The sequence below is a fragment of the Nicotiana sylvestris genome, chromosome 6, assembly GCF_000393655.2.
Source record: "Nicotiana sylvestris chromosome 6, ASM39365v2, whole genome shotgun sequence".
NCBI lineage: Eukaryota > Viridiplantae > Streptophyta > Magnoliopsida > Solanales > Solanaceae > Nicotiana > Nicotiana sylvestris.
In genome coordinates, this window is record NC_091062.1 from 53,678,485 (window position 1) to 53,706,434 (window position 27,950).

General features: G+C 37.9%; 1 pseudogene; it reads right to left on the minus strand.

Moving 5' to 3' along the window:
* Positions 1–4,887: 4,887 nt before the first annotated feature.
* The window catches only part of LOC104236305 (premnaspirodiene oxygenase-like), a 39,236-nt pseudogene continuing 16,173 nt past the window's right edge, over positions 4,888–27,950 (minus strand).

Genomic DNA, 27,950 nt, shown 5'->3' on the forward strand with positions numbered 1-27,950 from the left:
GGGGAATTGAAGAATCTAAGAGTTATGTAGACAAATGACCACTCTAATCTATCAAAAGCCTTTTCCAGGTCAATTTTAATAAGCATGTCAGGGGGTAGATTTTTTGTATTTACGAAGATTATTCATAATTTCCTGAACGATGATCGCATGGTCACTAGCTCTCCTATTTTTAATGAAGCTAGATTGGAGAGGGATAATGATATAGGGTAAGAAAGGCTTTATCCTGTTTGCAATAATTTTTGTAATAATTTTATAGGAAGTATTGCAAAGACCAACTGGTCTAAAATTTTTGAGGTTGTTTGCATTGGAAAATTTAGGGATTAGACCAATATAAGTCTCATTTACACCACTAGGCAGAGTTTGAGTATCAAAAACCTTGTGACAGTAGGACTCTACTGAGTTATTGATGATGTGCCAGTATTTTTTATAAAAAAGGGTGAATTCCATCTGGCCCAGGTGCTTTAAAGGGTTTGAATGAAAAAACAGCATTTGTGATTTCCTCATTTGTTAAAGCCTTGTCAAGGCTAGCTAAATAAATTTTATTAAGGCTTGATGGATCCCCTAGGGTGTCCTTCCTATGTGAGGAGGTTTTTGAAGTTGTGAAAATATTTCTAAAGAAGTCAAGAGTATGGCTAAGGATGGAAGGGGGGGGGGTCAGTGATCCAATCATCATTGTTGTTTTTAAAATACACGATGGCATTATGACGCTTACGATTAGAGGCCATAACATGGTAGAACCTTGTATTTGCATTCCCATCGTTCAACCAACAGATCCTTGATCGTAGTTTCCAAAAGTCCTGCTCCATTTTCAATATATTATTATATTGTAATTGGAGCTTAGATTCAAGGTCTTGCAGGAAGAAACTTCTATGGTAAGAAGGGGAGGTTTGAATACCATTTAGCCGGTCTAGCAGGATTTTTTTCTTTTTAAAGATGTCGCCAAATGTTTCATTTTTCTAGTTTACTACCGTGCTTTAAAAATAGTTTGAGATTCTGTTAAGAAATTGTTGGACCAACAAGTTTTAACTATGTTAATAAAATCCGGATGCCTACACCAAATAGTCTCAAGTCTAAAAGGTTTATTAGAGAAATTGATATTACTAGGATTTAATACAACTAATAACGGACTATGGTCGGAGTGGGTTCTAGGCAAATGAGTGACCATAGCTTTTGAAAAAAGGGATAGCCAATCGTTATTAAAAAAAATTCTATCTAATCTCTCCATTATAAGGCCTCTAGATTTTTTCCTATTATTAGTCCAAGTATATTTACAACCTTTATACCCTAGGTCTAAGAGGTTGCATTTGTTGATACTATTCCATAGGGTGTTACTTCTTCTATGGTTTATAGGATTCCCTTCAAACTTATTATTTGCACAAAAAATATCATTAAAATCTCCCCCTAGGAGGCAAGGCTTAGAGTTATTTAAATGGATTTGTTTTATATTATTTCACAGTGTACATCTTTTCCCTAAGCTAGTACTCGCATAAACTGAGGAGAATAACCAAACAGTATTACAGGGAGTTACCTCAATATTGGCGTGGATTTCTTGGTTACTCCTAACAAAATCATGCACTTTCACTATGCTGGCATCCCACATGATGACCATACCCCCCCCTCCCCCCCGCTTGGCCCTCTGCTGGCACCTCGACCATATTTGTGAAGGGAAATATTAAGAAGGGTGGTATGGTTTTCCATACGAGTTTCTAACAAGGTAACCATGCAGGGTTTGTGAGTATCAACCATCTCCCTAAAGTTGATACGAAAGTTGTCATTGTTTCCACCACGAATATTCCAAATGATTATACTAGTAGGTCTATACATCATTGATACATGGTTGTTGATTGAGTTGTTCTCCATTCTTGCATGGAGCAATGGGTTCTCTTCATGGATGGAACTAGTATCATTTTATTGCTCCCAACCGTTGGATTTTGAGGGGGTCTGATGTCTATTGAGAACTTGTACAACGTTGGAGGGAAACTGAGCACATATCTCTTCTCTTGCATCTCTCTGAACAGATAGACTTTTACATTATTTAGACTTGAGAATTCTATTATCTCTTCCGACCCTAGTAAGTTCATTTCTTCTACATTCTCTACTGGTGGCTCTACGTGTTCTTCCACATTGGAATTTGCTGGTTGTGGCGGTGGATTTTTAACTTGGGGGGGGGGGGGAAGGGAGGGAGATCCAGATTCATGTTCTGAGGTTGGAGGGGGTTGAAGTGGTGAGGGAGGTTCCACTGATTCCTCATGGCTTGGGCTTGTTGAGCATTCAAGTTGGGGGCCAAAGGTTGAAGTATATTGTTTAGCCAAACATGTTTGTGATAATTGCTCATGACCGTGTGCATTTCTTCGCTGACAAGTTGTGCTAGGAAGTGAGAGTTTTAGATGATCACAGTTTCTTGGCCATCTAACATCATGTTGAATGTTACTGCATGACCCATCAGTGTTTGTTCTATCCATGACAGAGGTTGGTGATCTTGAGGGAGTGGTGGTTGGATGAAGAATACTGTTTGGTTTCCCTGTGGGTTGTTCACATTTGGGGGTGGGTTTGCCATTGAGTGAGCTCTATGATGACTTAGGATTTGGACAAAGCTGTATCTCCTTCGTTGAGATAGAGGAATTCTTGGCATATTGATTACTTAGAGGGTGATTTATATTTTCTATAATGGGTTGTACAGAGGAAGATAGAAAGGTTTCAGTAGAATGGTTATCTAGGGTGCCAATGATTGGGTCTATTTGCATGCATTCTTTGCATGCAGGAGAATAGATTTTAAGCGGATTTGGTGCATCAGTAGGGACAGGCACATGGTGATCACTATTGGCCATTTGGCTAGGAGGTGGGGGCATGAGGGGCCTGGTCTTTTACCATGCGGAGGTTATTGGAAGAATTAGTGTTGATAGGAAAGTTTAGTAGAAGATTTTCGGAAGGAGCATTTATTAAATCTAGGGTAATATTGTTTTTAGTAGCCTTGTTATCTTCTATAATTTGATTAGGAGTGGTAATTAAGGCTTGCATGTTAAGTAAATCAGTGACCTCCAAGTCAGCCACGTTGTGACTAGGAGAGCTAGGTAAAGAGACGTTGTCAATGTTTAACTTAGAAAATTTATTAGAGTTTTGTAAATAGTTTTTTTTTTATTTTTATTTCTGTGGGCGGATTAACTAAGGTGAAAAATTTTGCAGTCCACAAGATTTCCTTGAGAATGATAGAAAACATTGTTTGTAGATTTATTATTATTCAAAGATTGAGTGTTAATGGGGATATGCATAGTATTAGGGGTAGAAGAAGAGTACTTACCTGACATTGGATGAAAAGGTTTTGCTTGAATACCTAGGTTTTGGTTTTTTCCAGAATTTCTCCCATTGGCCCGTTTCTTCTTTGGGACCGTTTGCCATGCTAGTTCATTTACTTCACTGTCGTTGCCCACCTCTTTAGGCATAGGACTATTATTAACCATAGAGTGGTTTGATGGCAGTGGTGTTTTAGCATAAAAACACTTCAACGCAACATGACCTAGTCTTCTACATTGTTTGCATAGGATATTCTCCCCCTCATATTAGATGATTTGTTTATGATGGCCAATGTTGATGAGATTACTGGGACTTCAAGAGGAAGCTCTATGCATAATCTGGCATAGCGACCCCTTAGAGTGGAAGAGGTGCACGCATAAACCTTTAGTAATTTACCAATGGCATTTTCATTTTTTGCCAAGATGATACCATTATAAAACTTGGTTGGTAACTAGGGCAGACGGATCCAAATGGCTGTGAGGGAGCTCTTAACTTCTGTTGCTACAAAGTTTGGCTTCCATCTTTGAATAGAGGGGAAATGACCAAATATGAACCATGAGCTAGCATTTATGACTTTAATCATGCGTTCTTCACATTTTAATTTGGCTATGTAGTAGTCTGCTCCCAAATCAATGAGGGGGAAATTATCTATAATTTTCCAGGCTTCCTGGATTTTCTTTTTTAATATATGGTGTTGAATTTTCTTACCAATTAGCTTGTTAATGAGAGAGTATTTCCAAGGTTGATATATACGTGCTTGATCTTCCACTGTGAGTTGAATTCTCTTTTCATCTATCATCATTTGGTGATTTGGGCAAAAGATTCTTGGACCTTAGTAGCAGTATCCATATTTGTTGAGGTCTTAGCAATAGTTAAGGAATGTTGTACTCCTTCGATCAGTTTTTCTTTGAAGCTTTTAATTTTTTTTTTTTGGGTGGTAGTGTCCTTATCTGGTGGTTTAGGGGGGATATGGCGGTTGATGTTTTTAGCCATTTTAATGATTGAAAAGAGAAGTTGAAGATGTTCTGTAGGTTAGTGAGAAGGTAGAGTTTCTCTCACTAGTTCGGCACAATAGTCCTCAAAGGTGATAAGTGTTAACTATTGATACTTTGTGCAGCATTAGGCCTTATAGTGTTTAGTTTTTAATTATTTTTGTATGATCCGATTTTAGAGTCAAATGACCTAGCTAGTATGTTAAATTGCTTATGGTTAAATAGATTTTTTTTTAATTTGGCCAAAAAAATAATAATCAATCTAAATACTGTATTTAAAATTTGATAACAATACAATATTATACAATGAAAATACACCACACAAACAACCTGTAAATCCGGATATCGATTTGGACCAGAAACAATTAACATTCTCTTGGAGAAAAGAGAAACAAAATGTACGTAAATTACATATATACCACACAAAACGGTGAAACATATTATTTGGTCCGAGCTTTTTAACCAAAATATTCAACTAACTTTGGATCTTATTATTTGCACATTTTCATGGTACACTTCAAAGGTAATATGGAGACACATCTAATAAACTGAAAGAAGGCGAAACATTACATAGGTATGACTTTTCACCATTTAAATCACAACATCAAAAAATTTCATCGTCCTTGTGATCTATGGCAATTAAGTATAGATCTTTCTTTTTCCCTACAGTTAATCCATTTTTCTCAGTCATATCCAAATCTTCTGGACTAGTTCCAAATTGAAGCACCCAATTAAAGTGGTAGAGTAACTGCGCCAAGGGATATTTAATAGTTGCTAAACCAAATTGTATTCCTGGACAAATCCTTTTGCCCGCACCAAATGGAACAAGCTCAAAATGATTTCCCGTAAAGTCAATATGAGAATTTTCAAATCTCTCTGGAATAAAACTCTCAGGGTCATGCCAAATTTCTGGATCTCTTCCAACTGCCCATAGATTAATCAACACTCTAATCTTAAGAGGTAGTGTATATCCATCAATATATGTTTGTTCCCTACATTCCCTAAACAGCAAGGAACCCGGAGGATGTAGCCTGAATATTTCTTTAATGACCATATTAAGGTATGGTAATTTATCAAGATCTTTTCATCAAAACTTGTGTTTCCCTTGAAGACTTGTCTCACTTCACTTTGTGCCTTGATCATAATTTTAGGATTCTTCATCATTTCTGATAATGCCCAAATAATAGTCGCAGCTGAAGTTTCTGTTCCACCAGCGAATGTGTCCTACTTCAACAAAAATAAATAAATAAAGAGAACATATTGGTGCACATATAATAACGATAATGTACATAAAAGTTCAATGAGATATCTTCAAACTTGTTTAAAGTTCTACACATCCAACTAACTGGAGAATAAATTTGAACATTATTTTGATTTAATTAGCTAGGTACGTTTGATTGAAGCCTTCAACTAGCATGTGGTTGAGGCGTACGTCGTTGTTATCATTAGATGCATTTGAGTGAAGATTATGTATGCATCGCCACTCAATTGGCACATGGAGAGTCTTTGTTCTCGAAGGCGGATCCAGAATTTAAACCCCTTTTCCTTGCTTGATCTCTGAATGTAATAGGAAAAAAATTGAAAGAGAAATTGCCGCTACAGTCTATACTTCAAGCTCGGAGTATTATAGCAACAGGAGCGGCCCTTCCCTAAAGCAGGTAAAACAACTGCTTTAGGCCCTATATTTGTGGAGGTCTCATTTTTTGTTACACCTAATAAGATATACTTTTTATACATAGTAGACAAGACTATTTTTTCACTTCAAAATAGATTTGAACAATTCGTAGCATATGAAATTATTTTGATTTTCTATTTATCGGTAAATAACTGAGATTGTGAGATGATGGAAATTTGAAAAAAAATGCCTTGAATGTTCCTGGAAGCATAATAATTAATCTAATATTGATGGTTTAGATTTATTTTCTGAATTAAAAGTGTTAAGAAAAATAGTACAATTAGAAGATAACAATTTAATTGATATATTCAGTCAAATAATTTCTTCAAATGCCTATATTGCTTATAGAATAATGATGATAACCCCTATTACCGTTGCTTCAACGGAAACAAGTTTTTCAAAACTAAAATTGATAAAATTTTACCTAAAATCAACAATGCTTTAAGAGAGATCAAATGAATTAACTATATTGTCAATTGAGAAAGACTTATTAGGAGAATTGATTATAAGAATATTATTAATAGCTTTGCAAAAAAAAAAAATGAAAAATTAGACTTCACAAAAAAAAAAGTTAAGATCCCTGATAAGTTTAGCTTTAGGCCACAAAATTTGTCGGGCCGCCCTTTAGCACAATTTTGGTATATGAGGAAAACAATCGTGATGCGCACGTACTAAATGCATGGAAAGACTTATGGGCCGCTTTACGGATTTTGTGGCCTAAAGCTAAAACATATTAAAAGGCCCTTAAATTTCTTTTGTAAAATTCATATAATAATGAGATACAAAGAAACTCTAGGACTTTGGCTTAGTGATAAATTTACAATCCGTAATGTGTGAATTAGGTGCACGTCACGGCTTGGAACTTTATCGTAAATGAAAATATGACATTAATTAAGTGAAAGAAGATAAAGGGGGCACGACAAATATCTATCGACTTTCGGACCTTTTGCCCTATTGTATTTGGGATTCTCTTATAAAGATGAAGCAAAAAAATACTTTCTAATAGATGGATCAATAAAATATGCTCTGATTGTGTAGTCTTGATCCTTAGACAAGAATATGCCTAAGTTGGGGTCCCCCTTCAAGTATCTAAGCAGATGGAAAGCTGCTTTTAAGTGAGGTTCTCTAGGGTCATCCATGAACTGGCTTAAGTGTTGCACACTGTAAGCTATATCTAGTCTAGTATTGGTGAGGAAATTAAACTTTTCTATCAACTTTTTGTAGTAAGTGGGGTCTGCTAATCTTTCTCCTTCCTCGGCTTTAAGTTTCACAGTGGGGTCCAATGGAGAATTGAAGCTGTTGTGATCCATGCATTAGTATTCCTTCAACAGATCAAGAGTAAACTTCCTCTAGGAAATTATTACACCACTTTGTAGAGGGAGGTCCTAAGAAGTAATGTAGCCTCCTCAGATCCTTTATTTTAAAGCTATTGTTCAAGAATATTTTTAACTATGTGATCTCTACAGTGTCAATTCCTGTAACTACAATATCATCAACATGCATTATTGTTGATACCCAATTTTTTCCTCATATTATATATATATGGGTTTTTCTAACCTACTACATAGTTGTAGTAGGTTAGCATTGTATACAACTTTACTTTTCCTTAAATACCCCTAGCTAAAAACATTGCCATCATTTAATACCAAGGACCTTTTTGTCATTCCCCACAAGAAAAACAAAAACCCTCCTCTTTCACTATCAAAATGGGCCTCTTTTGTTCTTCGCCATCATCAACTTTATCCTTTCTAAAATTCTCTACCGGCAAATTTCACTACTTATTTCTTATTTTCGGTCATTGTTCATTTTTATTTCTTTCTTCGGTGACTCTTCCTTTTCAGTAAGCAATTGTAATCATTTTTCTTTTCCATTACTTATCCTTAAAATAAATAAAAATGAGAAAGATTCAAGACATGTCACGACCCAGATTTTTTTTGTCACAACCCGGATTTCCCACACTCGGGAGTCGTGATGGCGCCTACTAATGAGAGCTAGGCAAGCCAACCCTTAACTACCTTTTTTATTAACAATTTTTTTTTCAATTACCAGCGATAACATGAAAAACAGCGGAATTAAATAAATAAGCGAAAGTCAACAATTTTTATAACTCAAGACTACGTCCCTTACAACTTTCAAAACCTCAATACCCAAAACCTGGTGTCACAGTATCACATACTGTCTAAGAGTCACTACAAACAAGGCCTGAAGAAAATACAATAAACTGTTTCTGAACGAAAGAAAATGAAACAGGGAATAGAGATAGAGGGAGATGTCGGGGCTCGCGAACGCCTGCAGGTTTACCTTAGGTCTCCGGGTGGACTGAAGGAAGCCCTCCAACTACTGTCCGTAAGCTGCTCTGGGATTTGCACACAGTGCAGAGTTTAGTATCAGCACAACCGACCCTATGTGCTAGTAAGTGTCTAACCTAACCTCGGCGAAGTAGTGACGAGGCTAGGACCATACTATCAAATAAACCTGTGCAATTTAAATATATACAGCGGAAAGGAAAATGCAGAAATAACCAGTAAATGTGGGAAGGGGAAACATGTTGTGGGGGAAATAACAGTTCCGAATAGAAAACATCAAGTAAGGAAAGTAAAAACATAACTAGAATATCATCAAGAATCAGAAATCAACAATTTGCACGGCATCACCCTTCGTGCTTTTACTCTCGTTCTCACCAAATCAATCATATAATAACAACGTGCACGGCATCACCTTTCGTGCTTTTACTCCCGTCCTCACCAAACAATATTTTATAACAAAAGTGTACACGACATCACCCTTCGTGCTTTTACTCTCTTTCCTCACCATATAGTCAATGATAATCGGTATGGAATGGTACATCGTATGGCACGACATCACCCTTCGTGCTTTACACTCTTTCCTCACCATAGCAAACAATGCACGGCATCACCCTTCGTGCTTTAACGCTCTTCCTCACCTAAACAACAATCACAAACAAAGGGGCAAGGGAGTAAACAAATAACAATATAAATCCCGGAAAAGGGAACATAATTAAACAGTTAAATCCCGGCAAGGGAACAATATCAATAATCTCATCATCCCGGCAAGGGAGATAATCAACAAAGCAACAAACATCCCGGCAAGGGAACAATTTAATAACTTTTTCTCTTTCTTTCATTTTTACTTCATAACTCACTTTACCATTTGAGTCAATGCTCCAAAGGGTTCAATTATCTCATATACTTTCACACTTTGTAATATAACTCGAGCCAATGCTCCTCGAAGTTCAAAGGTCATAATTTCTTTCACAAGCTTTTCACAACATAAAGAAATCATCACTAAGGCATGAAAGACACAACAAAATCAAGATATTCACAACATAAAGACTCACGGTCATGCTAGACACCAACGTATAGATACTCGGCACCATGCCTATACGTCGTACTAAACAATTATCACATAGCAAATAGGACTCAACTCCTAATCCCTCAAGTTAAGGTTAGACCAAACACTTACCTCAAACTTCCACGGCTAATTCAATCCTCAATTACCGCTTTTCCTCTCGAATTCGTCTCCAAATCAATTGTATCTACACACAAATGACTTCATAACATCAATAAATGCTAAAATTTTCGAATCCAATGCCTAATTATAGCTTCCCAAGTATTCTTCCCAAAATCCCAAAATCGACCCCGGGCCCACTTGGTCAAAACACTAGGTTCGAACAAAAATCTGATAACCCATTCATCTACGAGCCCGAATATATAATTATTTCTAGAATTCGACCACAAAACGAGGTCTAAATTACAATTAATTAAAAAGCCCTAACTCTACCCAATTCCCTAATTTCTACCTTTAATTACATATTTTAGGCCTAGAAATTCAATAGATGTTGATGAAAATGGAAGAAAATAAGTTAAAGATTACTAACCCAAGAGTTTATGGTGAAAAGATGCTTCAAAAGTCGCCCTAGAACTTTGGAGAAGAAAGAGTTTGTGAAATTTTGGTGAAATCCCGTAATGGTTTCTGTTTTGAGACTTTAAAATAACTGGGCAAAATCCTTCTTCGCGTTCGCGATAAGCTCAACGTGTTTGCGATGAGTCAGGTCTGAAGAACTTCGCGTTCGGGACACTGGTCTCGCGTTCGCGATGCTTTAGCACCTCGAGCCCTCGCGTTCGCGGGCCAGTGGCCGCGTTCGCGTAGAACAAACTGGTGGCCCCTCTCCTAAACCCTACACGTTCGCGAGTGGAAGGACGCGTTCGCGAAGGGTCCCCCCTGAGCTTCGCGTTCTCGTCTCAACCTCCGCGTTCGCGAAGAAGAAACTGGGTACCTGAGATCTTTGCCTTATGCGTTCGCGAGTGCGACCATACGAACGCGAAGAACAAAATCCCTGGGCACAACAACAGAAAATCTGCAACACTTCTAAAGCCAAAAACCATTCCGAAACACCTCCAAAAACACTCTCGAGCCCTCGGGGCTCCTAACCAAACACATGCACTAACTCAACAACATCGTACGAACTTATCTGTGCGATCAAATCGCCTAAATAACCTCAAAATCAATGAATCAAACCTCAAAATCAAGAATTTTTCCTCAAACTTCATCAAGTTTCCAATTTAGAAATTTAAGTCCGAAACACGTGAAACGACGTCCGATTTCAACCAAATTTTATAGGAAGAACTTAAAACATATATAAGACCTGTACCGGGCGCCGGAACTAAAATACGGGCCCGATACCATCATTTTCTAATCAGATTTCATTTCCAATTTCCTTAAACATTTTCAAAAAAGAATTTTACTTAAAAATTCATTTCTCGGGCTTGGGACCTCGGTATTCGATTCCGGACATATGCCCACGTCACATATTTTCCTACGGACCCTCCGGGACCGTCAAATAACGGGTTCGGGTCCGTTTGCCCAAAATGTTGACCAAAGTCAAACTTATTCATTTTAACATCAAAACTTAGCATTTTTCACAAAATTTCATGTTTAAGCTTTCCGGCTACACGCCCGGACTGCGCACGCAAATCGAGGCGACTCTAAATGAGGTTTTAAGGCCTCGGAAGCACAGAATGGATAAGAAAACAGGTGATAACCCCTTTGGGTTGTCACAAGACATTTCTAACACAATATTTTCGCCCCATGTAAATTGATCCTATCATTGGAGTAATGGTTTGATTTTGAATTGATTTTAATTTTTCCAGTCTTTTATACTCTATATAAAGCTTGACAAAAATATTAGCCATTCACACAAATATAAAGGCAGAAGATTTCATTATTTAACTTGTGGAAACTATCAAGAGAGGAAGAGTTGGATAGAAAACAATATTATAAGAAAAAAAAGACTCCAGTTTGCTCTTGGCAGAGACTATGGAGAGCAAAAGGTGAGAGAGAAAGGAGGAAACCAAATTGGGTAGAATGACAAAATTATTCATCTGACTTATGCAATGATAATATGTTGTTAGGGGTATTTAAGAAAAAGTAAAGTTGTATACAATGCTAACCTACTACAACTATGTAGTAGGTTAGAAATCCCCTATATATATATATATATACACTTTCAAAATAGTGCATATGCATCATTATTTCGTTTATTAGCATATACAAGTATTTTTCATAACTTTCCATAATTTTTAAAGACTTTAAATCAATTTATTTTCGTATATTATTATATAAATATTCAGTAATAATTTTTATGATGATTTAATCATCTAAACTTATCATTTATACTAACATGATGTTTTAAATATTTTTAGTACATTTTTTATATTTGCATTTTAGGGCTAACTGCATATTTTGCAATAATAGTCCATGTTAATGTATAATTACATTATTTATGCAGAAAATGACTTTTTATATTTTTTATAATATTAAGTAATTATTTTAATCGTTTTAGTGCACAAATGATATTGCTATTATTTATTAATTACTTTTATAAATTATTTATTTATTTATTAAACATTGGGTTTTTAAATACTAGCCTAAATTCTACCTATTCTCGGACCAACCTCAGCCCAATTACCTAATACACTAGCCCAAAATATCCCAGCCCAAGATAAATTAACCCAACCCATGACCCGGTCGGTACCCATTTCTTAAACCCGTCCTAGTCTCATTTTAAAATCTTGGTTGTTGATCTCTAAGATCAACGGCCCACCTTACACCATCCCTTTTAATTATACCCAAAACCCCCTAACCCTAAATCATTTCTCACCGCTCGCCTTCCTTGAATCCTCTCATCTCTTATCTCTCAAATCCTAGCCGTCTTCCCCCAAAATCCCTCTCCTAATCCCACCTAACATGGGATACCATGGCCGTTTCTTGCCATATGTGACCTCTCCATTGTACTGGGTCCTTCTCTATACTTCTTGCCTAAACATGGAAAGCAGATCGTGTAAGAATCGAACCAAAATCGGTTTATATCCTTGACTTTTCTGATTATTTTGTCTATGTTCATCATCCGCTCTTTGTAAGTACGAATATTTCTGTATCTCTTGTTGATTCTTACTTACCCTAAATTAGAGCTTTCAGATATCTTTTAATCGAACCAAAAATGGGATCGATTCTCTGATTTTAAGCGTTATTATGTCTATGTTCGTCCTATATTCTACTGTGTGACCAAATTTTGTTACATTTTTATCAATATTTACTTTCCCTAAAAAAATTAGAGTTTACCTATTTTTCCCTAAATTCGATTTTATTGATTCAGCATGCTATGGTTTCCTTATTTATGTTTGATTTTATAGTTTTTTCTTGTTTACTTATTTAATTTCTACTACTATATAAACCCCTCCCCATTCCCCTTTAAGACAAGACTGGAATCATTAAAAGATTTACTAAAAACTGAAGTTACTACTATTTGTTCTCTAATACTCTTGTTCTACATTCTGGTTCTTGGCCGGCTGAAAGCCAAGGCCAGAAAATTCTGGGCTCTTGGTACTGTAGACTTTATTCTTTCTTGTTTTTTGCTTAACTGGTGAGTTACTGAACCTTTGCAATTTCGTTCCTATGTATCTGCTACTTGCATATGTTTTTCACTTCTGAAGTTCATAGCTTAATGTGTTGTTGGGTTACTCTTGTGTGCAATTCTATTTGCTTTACCTCAGTTTTAGGTCTTTTTAACATTTGACTTCATAATTTTGTTAGTTTGAAACATGCCTAAGCCTAATTCGACTAGTCGAGATTCTCTTAATTTCGTTTAGCCAATGTGTTTTGAACTACTGCTGCATGTGACCTTTGCACTTTTTAGCATCTCTTTGGTGTTTAATTCTTCTTAAGGTTGTCCACTCTGTTATTCGAATATGCTCTATTTGCATAATTTGAACTTTCTTCGGTTAATTGGTCTAGTAGGTCAGACCTGAATGCTTACACTTACTGTATGACATAAGTTTATCTTCCCCTTTCTGTTCTAAACCTCTATAATGGCAATCTTGCATAGGTAGTATGTTTTAATTATGTGCCAAGGTCCCATTCTGTCAACCATGACTAGTTCTCAGTTAACATACCCCTCGGCATGTTTTGGATCACTTGATTCACCAGTATGTTGTCATAATTTGTGATTCCCTACTATGTCTAAATAATGTTTTGCTGCCTGATGTGAAGTTAACACGGCTATCTTATGACACTGGGACATATACTTAACATAATTTGAACCTTTTCCTTATTATGAGTCTATGTATACCAATCTTGCAAACCTGTTTGTTAATGTATGACTACTTATGCACTAGGTGTTGAACTTGCTTTTTCTGATTTTTTGCTAAGTCTGTTCTTAGAACTTAGAGCATGTTTGATTATTTGCTCTAAGTGATCAACTTGACTATGTTATGTCCCTCAGTTATTGTCCATTCTCCCTCATCATCACTCATGTTGTTCTTAACTCCTTATTCTTAGCCTGCTGAAAGTCAAGGCTATCAAGGCTCTTGCTACTAACTTCTCTAGTGTGAGCACTGCTTGGGGTCCAATTGAGACCCTTGTGAACTATGACACACTAGAACTTGGTCCCATGTCTATCCCTGAATCTCCTCTATTAACTCCCTAGTGTGAGCACTGTCCTGGGTTCTTGAAGCCCTTGGGAACTCTAACACACTAGGGTCTAAGGTTCCTTGCCACTTTGTCTTAATTGCTCAATTATGTCCCATTTTCACTTACTGAATAAGACAATGGGCTTGTGATATGACTAATTTTTTCTGAATCTTTGATGGCTACTGGTTTTTGGCTATGAAGACTATCTTCTGGGCTGTTGTGAACTATGTGGATTTGAAATTGAAGGCTTGGCCTGGCCAGGTATACTTCGGGCATGTCTTAGGCCCATTATAGTTATTTTTGTAACTTTGTAATTTATTGGGTCTGTAATAATTATGTAATAACAATTGGGGTATTAGTAAAATTGGAAAACTAGGCTTATTTTAATATTGCATGAAATGGGTAGAAATCCTGCCTATAGGTATTCCATTTGCTCGAACATGCTCTGCTACTGTGTGTGCTAGATAACCTGCCTATAGGTGTTTAACTCGTTTGATATATTCTGCCTCTACATGTTTGATAACCTGCCTATAGGTGTTCAATTCATTTAACATATTCTGCTTCCACGTGTTTATTAGAAATCATGCCTATATGAAATAAAATGATCAATCTTTCAATTGCAGCATGTTCACATAGACACCATGCCTATAGGATTACATTGATCCACAAATACATGCTCTTTACAATTCACGTATATATCATGCCTATAGGAACATAATTAGATTAGATGTCATTTATGTTATTCTCATTATATTTGTCACCTGCCTAGGAAGCATGCCTATGAGGATAAAAATATTATAAAATCAAGTATAATTGTCAATTGCTAGAAATCCTATCTATAGGGTGTTCTATTAATGCTGCTAACCTTATGTCTTCAAACAACTCTACTACATAATCAGACAATGACTACATATCATGTTTATAAGACATGTAATATCCTAATACGTCAAAATTATAGTGTTACCTTTATAATGCTGGAATCCAGAATAACTTAGCAATCATGTCTATAGGATCAATAACTTCTAACTTGTAGTCTCAATAATCCGCATGTAATATCAGATTCCCTAAATTGTGCACCTGTTCAGAAATCACGTCTATAAGATTAGACCTTACATCTGAAACTGCTGCATGTTTGAATTCTAAGGTCACATAGAAATAATGTCTATGGGGCTTAATGGCTTTAACTTGTCTCAATTCTGAATTCTGAAAACTCCTAATTTGCATATGCGTTTGTGTGCGTTTGTTGTCTAAGTATGGAGGCTAACTTGAGACCTTATTTGTTTATACATGAAATTTCAACTTATTTTGTATGTCGCCTAGTTTTCTCATTTTGAGCAACCTAAGTTAAGTCTAGAACCATCCAAGATAGAGGTCCAAATGCCTCCTAGACCATAGCATGAGACGAGTAGTGCACGCATAAGGCACAATTTAGAATCAACTAGTGCACATTAGGTAACAACTTAAAGATAGTAATCGGGTAGTAGGAGATAATAGTCTGTACACGCTGAATAATAGGAGTAACACCCCATCTCGAGGGGAGCTACAAAGTATTATTTATGTTGCACGGAGTGATCCTTTAGGCTAAAAAATTTAAGACCCCCCATCTTGTCTTTAAAATCAATTATTTGTGTTTCATAGTGAACTTCTTAAGTTTTTGTGCTCTCTCTTCGTTTATTTGATTACATAGACTAATTCATATAATTCGAGTTCAGCCGGGACCCACAGTTGTAGACCTCGAATAGTGCCTAACACTTTCTCTTTGAGGTAATTTCGAGCCTTTACCCGATCTTTGGTGATGCAAACTAGTCAAATAGAGTTATTTGCAAATAGATGCCCTAATGCACCTTAAACCCGTTAGGTGGTGCCTCTCTCTTTTAACATCTTCTTTAAAAGAGTTGTCGCGTCGAAACCCGATTTTGCGAGAAAAAAGGGGCGCGACAACTGCTATGTAAACAAAAGAGTGCTCAGTTTTCTTGTAAAATAAAGAGTAGTCACACATTGAATGTGCGTAACCCCTTGAGCATAAAGCTTCAGTTAGTTTAGCATATCATTGCATGCTTGCCTGTTTCAGGCCATAGAGAGATTTGTTGAGTTTGTAACCAAACCTGTGTTGTCAACTGCTAAGCCCTGTGGGACCTCCGTGTACACCTCCTCATTCACATCCCCATGTAGGAATGCATTATTTACATCTAATTGTGATATGTACCACCCTTTTCATAGCTATAGCTATTAGAGATCTCAAAGTTGTCATTTTAACTACTGGGGAGAAGGTTTCTGTATAATCAATTCTAGCTTGTTGAGTATATCCCTTTACAACCAACCTAGCTTTGAGTCTTTCTACACTACCATCTGCCTTATGTTTTATTTTATATACCCACTTACATCCTATGGCTTTCTTCCCAGCAGGTAAGGGAACTAATCCCAAGTGTGGTTGGCATGTAATGCTTCAAACTCTTGGTTCATAGGTGTTTGCCAGGTAGGATTCATAGTTGCCTCCTCATAAGATGAGGGTTCACTGTCACTCCAGATATCCCTCACAAGACTTTGACTCTCAGAATTCAAGACATTAGAGGTTATATAGTGGTTGTTAGAGAACATTGCATTAAGAGAGAAAAGTGCAGTAGAACTACTGTGAGCAACAGATGGTGATGGTCTTAGTATAGAGAGTGAGTGTAGGTAGTCTTGTAAATATGCAAGTGTCTTATGTGGTCTTTGTGATTTCCTTAAGGAAATAGGTGTGTTGACAAGCTGATGGGCTATTGGTGATGAAGTGTGGCTTGAAGGTTGAGGTGTTTCAGATTGTGGCAAATGGCTGGAAGGACTCTCAGAACTAGTGTTGGACTCAAAGTGTTGGGATTGGAAATGTGTAACACTGGTGCCATTATCACTATCATAAGCAAATTTAGTGCATTCTTTAATCTTATCAATGAATGGAATAGAGTTGAGAATAGAGGGAAATGAAAAATTGTTAGGTGATATAGCAAGGGGAAACACATTCTCAATAAAGACAACATCCCTAGAAATAGATATCTTCTTAGTGGCAAGACTTAAGACCTTGTACCCTTTGACACCATAGGGATAACCAATGAATATGTGTGGGGATGTTCTAGGTTCAAATTTGTCTCTACGCACTTTTGGTACAGAAAGATAACATAGGCATCCAAAACTTCTCATGTGAGAGTATGTTGGCTTTTTCTATGAACTAGTTCAAATGGAGATTTAGGATGACTATGGGAAGAGGGTAATTTATTTATGATGTAGGTTGCACACAAGATGCATTCACCCCAGTATCTTACAGGTAATTTTGATTGGAATAGGAGTGCCCTGGCAGTTTCCAAGAGATATTTGTGTTTTCTTTCTACTATTCTATTCTGTTGAGGTGTGTAAGGGCAGGTCTTTTGGTGAATGATGCCTTTGGATTGGGAAAACATATTTGCCTCTATACTGGTGAACTCTGAGCCATTGTCAGATCTGATTGTATTGACTTTTGTATTAAACTGGGTTTCAACCATAGAGATGAATGTTTTTATGACTTGTAATGCATTGCTTTTGAATGAGAGAAGGTTAGTCCAAGTGGACCTACTGTAATCATCCACCAGTGTAAGAAAGTATTTATAGTTATCATGGTTTGTCACATTGTAAGGTCCCCATATATTTATGTGTAGTACTTGGAAGATTTTTGTGGAAAATTTTGTTTTATCCCTGCCTGGCCATTGGACAAATGGAATAAAGAAAGGGTTGCTTTGGAGGAAAGAGATGGGGATAGAGGTAATCCCTCTCATTTTGACAAAGGGTACATGTCCAAGTCTATTATGCCACGGAACATTTACATCATTATTAGATGATAAACAAGAATTCAAACTAAGATTTTTATTACTCAAACATAGAATATTTACATGTGGATGAAGATATATACACTTATTTGTGGACAATGAACTATGTACATATGAATCAATATGACAGTGTGAGTTGTGTGTGTGGTGAGCCTTATTGCCAAGGCAATAAAGTGAATTGCTAACAGCAGAACCTGAATACTTGCTTCTCAGACATTTTGGGCAGAGAAGGTATAGCCCATCACAAGCCTTACCAATCTCTGGAGGCCTCTTCATTGAAGAGGCCTGCAGAATACAAAGATTGTTAGTGAAGGCTACTATACTTCTGTTAACACTGGTTAGACCATGAATAGAAATTAGATTGTATTTGAAAGAAGGTACAAACATTACTTTATGTAAAGTTATATCAGGCACAATTGTTACACTACCAATTTCTGTTACTTTCATTTTATATCCATTTGGTAGGACAACTAGGAGTGGATAGGGTAGTGTTATGACATTGGTTAGTAGGGACTTATTGAAGGTCATATGATTTGATGCCCCTGAGTCTAAAATCCAGGAATCGGTCTTGTTTTTGAGACATTAACACGATAATTTACCAAAATATATAGAGGAAGTACAGACTATTATACCTGCAAAGTTTACAGCCCCATTGATAAGATTGGTGGTAGCTGCATTCTCTCCTCTATTTCCAGTTTGAAAGTGTTGGAGCAGAGTCAGGATCTGTCCATAGTGCTCCTTTGGCAGGTTGATGTTCTGGTCTTCATTCAAATCGTTTTGTTCTTCTTCCTTGTTAGGTAACATGTCAGAAGACCGATTTCCATGTACATTAGCCACTATTCTCTTTCCTGTGTTAAAGTTATGGTTGCGATTGAGTCCCTGATTCTGGTTGAAATGTTGGTTTGGATTATGATTTTGATTGCGAGGGTGTCCAGAATTTGCAGGCTAACTATGTAGTTTGAAGCATTTATCCTTAGTATGTCATGGCTTTCTGCAGTAATCACATATAGGTCTTCCCCTTCCTTATCCACCATAGTTGTTGTTGTTAGGTGAATAGTTGGTCCTATAAGTGTTGGGCCTAGAACTGGCAACAATCATAGAGGTTGATTCAATGAACAACTGAGTGTGTGGCTTGATTCCCCTCTACTTCTCATCTTGTATTAGGAGAGAAAAGCTTGAGTTAAGTTTGGTAATGGATTCATCATGAGGATGCTTCCTCGAATCATAGTGTAGGTTTCATTCAACCCCATAAGAAATTGTATTAGTTGCCTGCCTGCTCAGCTTTGTAGAATTTTCCTTCGCACCATAGGTACAGTTGCAAGTGCATTGAGACTTTTTAGTCAAGGTGCTCAATTCTTCCCAGAGTTTCTTCAATTTGGTGTAGTAGTTGGTAATGTCAAGAGTTCCCCGAGATGTATCATTTATTTCTTTTTGGATTTGGTATAATCGAGCTCCATTTGTCTACTAATACCTATCTTCTAGTTCAATCCACAACTCCATAGCTTCATTTGCATATTAAACACTGTCTGCGATCTCCTTTGACAAGGAATTAAGAATCCACAAAATTACCATATCATCACATCGTTCCCATTGGCGGAATGTGAGTGACTTAGGATCTGGGCGCTTGCATTCGCCATTTATAAACACTAGTTTTTTTTCACTGACAGACCTCGCAGCACACTGCGCCTCCATGAACAATAACCAACACCATTGAAAGGAACGGAAACAAGCATAGCATCGGGATTATCCGACGGGTGCAAATACAAGGGATTACCTGGATCAATTCCAAAATTTCCTGGAACTCTGACATGCACATATGTGCTAGCCACATCGCTCAAATCTTCAACAGTAATTAGTGATTGAGCTTAATTGTGTGAGTATTACACTTTGGGAGAAAAATCCCCTTCTCAGACACCGAATTAAGGCAAAAATGAAACTGCTTTCAGCGATCGATCGATTTGGGGGGAAAAAATCAAAATTGACGGACACAGAGAAGAAAAAGGATGATAGAGAGATGATAGATCAGAATGACTTGATCTGATACCATGTTAATTGTTCAAGGTGAAGGTTGTTCCAAGCTTAGCTTGTGCAACCATGGAGGTCGATGTAGAGAGAGAGAGAGAAAGAGAGAACAATCTAGAAGAAGGAGAAACAGAAAATGGGAAATGATTCCTCAAATATTATTAACATATGTAAAGAGTATATATACACAACCTAACTAATTAACTAAAACTAAATATCTGGCCTAGCCAGTTTACATCTAACTAACCACTTTACAACAAACTAGCCACTTTACATAATTAGGCAATAATCTCAATACTTCTTAGTTCTTGCATCTCTACTGAATAAGTGTGATTTGAGATTTAATTCAAATTGTGATGGTATTTTCTTGTTCCGGAATGGTTTTGTTTCATCTTTTTTATTTATGCTCTACTTCGGGTAATAATTTTCCTGACAAATAATAAGTGTTGGCAAAGTATTCACGTGTGGTATGATAGAAGTCATTTTCTAGTGTTATTACCAAAATATGTCTTCTCACTTGTGAGTGAAAGTTATTTTTCATAAACTATGTTAACTTTTAATTTTATATTACTTGCTCCTACTAACACATAAAGAAAGCCCAATTTTATCATCTGAAAACAAACGGCCGTTAAAACTAATAAAGAAACCCAATGACAATATCATGAGCAATACAAGTACCTGGAAAAAGAAAAAGGAAACAGGGCAATCCCTCACACAGTTCACGCACAAAATTACACCTATAATAATCGACCCAAGAGAAGCATAAACCCGCACATGAAGCAACTAAAAACCATGAATCTTAATTTGTTCCTTATTCAAAATCCCAGCATTCACAAGAAACCGAGAAACATTCCTGCGTTGAGTTGTATCACTTTGCCAAACTCCTCCTGCACAACATTGTCGTTGCATGCAGCACAACTCTTTCTTGACATCTTTTAGGATCTATTCATATACATTGAACACTCTGATCTGGCTTGTCTACTGATGTGTTGCTATAATTCCATAGTTTTGTACATTATGTGCCTTGCATTTTACATGATTTAATGATAAATTATACTTTATTTGCGAGTAATGGAGTCTATTTTATATGTAAGTGAATTGGAGATGAAAGTAGAGCAAAAGGGATACTTAAATGTTGAAAGTGTGCTCGAGAACAGTGAAAAGGAGAGACCTGGCGAGGCCAGACAAAGGCCAGCTTAACCACGCTTTAGCCTGGTGAGGCCAGGCAAAGGCCAGCTTAACCAGGCGTTAGCCTGGCTACGCCAGGCCTAGGGCATGCACATTCCGAATTTTGAAAACTTATTTCATCTCCTGGTTTGACTAGGACTTGGCCTACACGTTTAGGTTTTTTCTTACACACATAAATAGACCTAAAAATGTCACTTTTGAGACAATTTTAGACCTAGGAAGAGCACAGAGTCATCGTGGAGTTGGACAGGGAGACCGACATTAGACCGGAGATTCGACCTACGGAGGCAAGAACACACAAGGAGCAAGGCGAAAAATTCTTTTATGAAATTTTCACTTCCTTCTTCCTATTTCCAATATTGGTTATGAATTCTAGTATTATATTTATGCATACTATTATGAATAGCTAATTTGATATGTAGGGTTTTGATGGAACCTCTTGAAGGATGATTTTCCTATTACGTTAATATAGATTTGCTGTAGCTTTTTCTCTAATTGTTCAACTACGTTTATATTGTGGTTGGTTGAAGAGCTCTCAATCGACTGTGCATATTTAGTGTGTATTACTTGGGAGAGAGTGCATATTTAGGTAGTTGTTGAACAATATCACTCCTAATGTATATGAGGGATCAATACGAAAGGTTTAAAGGTGGGATTACGGATAACGAAACCTTGGTGCGATCCGAGTGAGCCGTACTTAATGCCAGCTAGCGTAATTCGGAAGAATATGCCTAGTAAATTGTGATAGTTACTCGAGAGAGAATTACAATACTCAGAGCGCTCATGATCGGTAGAGAAACCTTAGGCAAATTTATAGGAAATGTAGCGGAAAGGATTCCGACAATAGGGAAAATTATAACTCTAAACCTCCTTAATCTTGTCTCCAATCATTATCCTTGTTAATTGATAGTTTTACTGATTTCTAGTATTTGTTAGTTAATTAGATAAAAATAAACATTATAATCTTTATATTAAGAAATTATTTGGATTGTGTTTCTTAGCGATATTGAACAACTGTAGCTAAGCCTTAGTTCTCTGTGGGATCCGATTCCAGACTTGTAAACTGAATTATATTTGCAATGAGCGCTTAGTCCTTTTTATAAGGCATAGTTGAGCGTGATCAAATTTTGGCGTCGTTGCCGGGGAACTAACAGTGTAGTTGTAGGTGTACATATTTCTAGGTTGCAAGTTTGAACTTTTATTTTTGTTTTCTTGTATCTGATTATTATTATTATTATTATTTATTTTTTTAAAAAAAATTGGTTTTTGATTTGAGAACATGGCATTTTGGAATTATGAGAGTTTTGATGTTGGTAATTCTACTTTTGATCCTCCTTATGCATATTGTGGAGGAAACCACCCATAGAAAAAATATCAAAATATTCCCGAGAGCAAGTTATATGCACCAACTCAATCTTATGTGTGGAATGTGTGTGATATGTGTGGTGGTCAAGATGTTCACTTTCATGGATGTGCTTATATTTCTTGTCTTTCCCCGACCCCTTACTTTGATGGTTCTTTTTTTTGTGAAGTTAATAGGAACAAAGAACCTAAGTATGATGATCTGAAAGAGATCAAGGATATGCTAAAGTGCTTTGTGGAACAAAATAATAAATTACAACTGCAGATAGAAAGGCAAGAGGAAACTATTCACAACTTGAAGGTTCAAGTGAGTCAACTAGTTGAAGATTTTAATGCTCAACAAGCCAATATTGTGAAAAGTATCAAGAAGAGAGTGAATTAGACACAGAAATTGAGGTGCTATTGGAGAAGGCCAGAGTAGAACACGAACAATCAATCGAACTAGATTTTGAGGATATCGATGTTGTAGAAGAGATACTAGAGTCCACCAAGGATATTGAGGATACATATTTAGTTGACTCTAGTGTCATTGGTGTTGAGGATGTAGAAAGTTCTAGTGTTCATGTAGTTGAGCGCATTTGTTGATAAGTTAGGATTTTAAAGTGTTTATGTCCCTACTTGCCTATGCTTTGAGTATAAATTGATACAAAAACAGTCCCAAAATGCTCACAAGTTGTGCTTGATTGCAGGGTTGATTGACAAAGTGACGAAATGTCAAAGATCGGCTCAAAAGGAGCGAAACCTTCTCAAGTATCAAAGACCAAGAGAAGTGAAGAAAAAGGGGCCTAGTGCGGACCGCGTAACAATGACCGTGGTCGTACTAGGAGGTTCAGAGACTGGACATTTTCAAGCATAAGGTCACGCGACCACGGTAGGATTCACGTGGCCCGCGGAGAAGCTTCCCGGCCGCACTCCTGCTCTGTGCGGTCCGCGTTCATAGGGTTCAGCAAAGGGCATTTGTCCTCATGCGGTCCACGATCACGTCTGCGCAGACCGTGCCAGTTGCCTTTACGGCCGCGGTACACTCCCACGCGGTCCGCATCCCCCAGTTCAAGTCATCAAACAACTGAAGCCTAAGAGCCAGTCCGGCCGCGGCCCGTTTTGTGCGGCCCGCACTAACCCCACAAGGGTATTTTTGTCCAGTTTTTCCAGCCTAGTATAAATAGAACATTTTACTATTTTTTGGAGAGGGCGGTCAGATCTGAGAACAGAAGAACAACTGCGCTTGGTGTTGTAGTCATTTTTGGCATATTTGCTTCCCATTAACAATAGATTATTGTAGTTTCTTCTTAGTAATTAATTAATATGTGTAGTTCTTCATCTATTTCTTCAGTTTCTTCTTTAATTATGTGTAGCTAAACCCATTAGCTAGGGTTGTGGCTCAGTATGGGTAATTGATGGGTGTTGTCATCTAGGGTTAGATTGACTATCGGTGTTTGTTATTTGGGTTGATTTTATGATTTAATTTAGAATTGGTGGTTGCAAACACTGATTCAAGCTTTGTGAGTTTAACTCTTCTTGAGAAAGAGAGTCTATGACCTCAAAATTAACCCAACAAGGAATTGGGATAGACTCATGAGAAATGATAGTCCCAATTAACGGGTTAAATCTCGAGAGAGTAATCACCCTACTTGAACCCTAGTTGTTTGGTCTAATTTGCCAACCCAGTTGGTCTCGAGAGAGTCAACTGGGAAAAATCACTCTCTCTACCGAGATGTGTGAGAGTGGGTAAAATTGTGCAACGGTTATAGCATAAGCCCCAAATAAGTCAATCGAACCTAAGTAACATCTACCCGTCAATTAGCCACCAAGGTAATGCCACGACCTTGGTGCTCTTCCTTCCCATTAATTACAACTTAGCAATATTCTTCTAGCATAATCTAGCTTTAATCCATAGTTTTATAATAGTAGTTATAAATACAAAAACTCAAAAGATGCTTGAAGTGACATTAGAAGCACAACCGCAACTCTAGGCTAGACAGAAAATACAACTCCACTACTAGCTCCCTGTGGAAATTCGATCCCGGACCTCTATTCAGGTAAAAGCTATTGCGATCCGCTCTTCCTACCATAGTGTAGTGTCGAGTCGGCAGCGATCAACTTTTTGGTGCCATTGCCGGGGAGCTTATGGTGTTGACTATCTGTTTAGTTAGTTTTGTGTTTTGCTTCTCTTTCCTTCTTGTTTACTAATTTTGCTTGTGTCGATCAATCAGGTACAATGGCTCTTAATGAAAATGACCCTCTCGGCAATGTGATAGCGGGGGAGGAGGTAGAGGATCTAGAACCAGATGAGGTTTTACCTCAAGTTCCACGGAGAGGCCGACATGCCAATGTAAAAGCAAATGAGAACAACAATAGTCCAGACCCTCCTCTGGCACCACCGAGAGTGGCTCCTAGAGTTTTACCAAATCAAGGATACGCCAGTGCTATTGTTCCTCCCCGAATCCAGGCGGGGAACTTTCAAATCACAAATGTTATGCTGACCTTGCTCGAGCAAAGAGGGTATTTCACGGGTGCCTCCGATAAAAATGCCTACAAGCACTTGAAGGGGTTTGTAGATACATGCTGGGGTAGCAAGAAGACAAACGTGTCCGAGGATGCATTGAGATTGAGGCTTTTCCCGTTCTCTCTTCGGGTTAAAGCATTGGATTGGTTAGAAAGGCTCCCCAATCATTCTATAACAACATGGGATGAATTGGCGGACAAATTTATTTCCAAGCTCTTTTCTCCAAGTCATATGGCAGCTCTTCGGGATGAAATTCTAGCTTTCAAGCAAAAGCCAACGGAACCTTTGCACGAGATATGGGAAAGATATAGAACAATGGTGAAAGAATGCCCCAATAACGACATGATCGAGGCTATGATTCAGCAGACCTTTTATCGAGGCATCAACACCACAAATCAATGCATTGTGAACCAATTGGCCGGAGGGAACTTTATGAAACTTTCTTACCAAGAGGCATGTGATGTACTTGATTAAATGGCCGACACCTCTTCGGCATGGCAAAGCCGAGAAAATGTGCCCCAAGGTGACCCCATGGTCATCCATTTGCTTAAGGAATTGCACGATCATGGCCAAGCCATCGCCGAGCTTACAACAACTATGAATCAATTGGCAAAGGCGCAATTGAAACAAGTCCAAAACTCGCGCCAAGTCAATGCAATGGAAGGTGTTTCTATGTTGAAAAGGAGGAAAAGAGGGCAACAACCTCAAGGTAATTGTGAACACTATGACAACAACAATGATGGTGGTGGTTATTCAAATGAGTGCTATGATGATCAAAGCGAAGAGGTCCAATATGTCAACAACTACCAAGGGAATAGAGGTAACTCTTCAAATCAACAATGGCGTCCTCAAGGAAATTGGGGCAATCAACAACAAGGCGGAGGTAATTGGAATAACAACAACCAAAACAACAATTGGGGTAATAAAAGCAACCAAGGAAATTGGAATGGTAGTAACAATAATTGGGGCAACAACAACAATCAAGGAGGGTGGAACAATAGCGGGAACCAAGGCAACCGAGGGCAAGGCTTTCAAAGGCCCCCCATGTACCAACAACCGAACAATCCACCCCCTTTCCTTCTCAAGGTCCGAGTTCGTCCAGAAGTGATATGGGGAGAATTGAAAGCATGTTCAAGCAAATGATGAAAAAGAACCAAGATTCTAAGGCCCAACTAGCTTCGCATAACACATCTATCCGGAACTTGGAAGTGCAATTAGGCCAAATCTCTCAAGCATTGAATACTCGTCCTAAGGGTGCGCTATCAAGTGATACGGTGGTGAATCCGAAGGGTGGGAATAATAATCATGTGATGGCGGTTACAACAAAAAGTGGGAGAGGCGGTGATGTGAATTCCTCAATGCAAAAGCAAGTTATGGATGAAGATGTTGAGTTGCGGGATGATGATGTACCTTTGATTGTTGATGATGTGGTTAATCAAAATGCGAAAAATTATGTGCGGATTGATATTAATGATGAGTCCGAGGTAGAAACTCAAGATGCCGTGAACCCGTCTAGGGAACACGTGATTGACATGCTCGAGCTGGTTGTACAAAAAGCCAAGGCACCTTTGCCTAGGCCACCTCCACCTTATCCTCAACGGTTAGCAAAGCAAAAGACTAACAATCAATTCAAAAATTCATTGACATGATGAAGAGCCTCACAATCAATGTCCCTTTGGTTGAGGCACTTGAGCAAATGCCGGGGTATGCGAAGTTCATGAAAGATTTGGTTACAAAGAAGAGGTCGATGGAGTGTGAAACAATTAAGATGACTCATCAAGTGAGTGCCATAGTGCATTCAATGGCACCCAATCTTGAGAATCCCGGAGCTTTTACTATCCCTTGTACCATTGGAAGTGCGGATTTTGCAAAGACCCTTTGTGACTTGGGGGCTAGTATTAATTTGATGTCGTACTCGGTCTTCAAGACTTTGGGAATTGGGAAACCTCGACCTACCTCAATGAGACTTCAAATGGCGGATCGATCGATGAAGCGACCCTTGGGCATAATCGATGATGTCCTTGTCCATGTTGATAAATTCATATTGCCGGCCGACTTTGTCATATTAGATTGTGAGGTGGATTTTGAAGTGTCGATTATTCTTGGAAGACCTTTCCTAGCCACGGGGAAGGCATTAGTTGATGTTGAAGTGGGTGAGTTGACATTCTGAGTGGGAGATGAAAAGGTGGTATTCCATGTTTGCAAATCAATGAGACAATCAAATAGCACAGAGGTGTGTTCTTTTGTGGACATTGTCACAGCCGTGATAGTGGATGACACAAGTTCCATGATCAATGTTGAAGATCCTCTTGAGGTCGTGTTTCTTAACATGGATATCAATGATGATGCTAGTAGAGTGGAGTGCGTGAATGCATTGCATGGTATGGGTTCATATTCTTATGAGCCTAGAAGGCTATCTTTATATCTTGAAAATCGCAAAACTCTACCAACGAAGCCATCGATTGAGGAGCCACCGGTGTTGGAGTTGAAGACACTTCCTCCACACCTCAGGTATGAATTCTTGGGTTCAAATTCTACTTTACCTGTCATTCTTTCTTCTTGCCTTACTAACATGCAAGTTAAGGCCACCTTGGCAGTTCTTCAAAAGCGAAAAAGGGCAATCGGATGGACTCTAGCTGATATTCGGGGTATAAGCCCCGCCTTTTGCATGCATAAAATCATATTGGAGGAGGATGAGAGGCCTTCACTTGAGGATCAAAGAAGACTAAATGAGGCTATGCAAGAAGTAGTAAAGAAAGAGGTTATTAAGTGGCTTGACGCAGGTGTGGTTTATCTCATTTCTGACAGTTCATGGACTTCTCCAGTGCAATGTGTACCGAAAAAAGGTGGAATGACTGTGGTGACCAACGACAACAATGAGCTTATTCCGACTCGGACAGTGATGGGTTGGAGAGTTTGCATGGATTACCGGAAGCTGAACAAGGTGACTAGAAAAGATCATTTCTCATTGCCATTCCTTGACCAAATGCTTGATCGTCTTGCGGGCTGGGCTTTCTATTGTTTTTTGGATGGTTACTCGGGGTACAATCAAATTCTCATTGCCCTAGAGGACCAAGAGAAGACGACTTTCA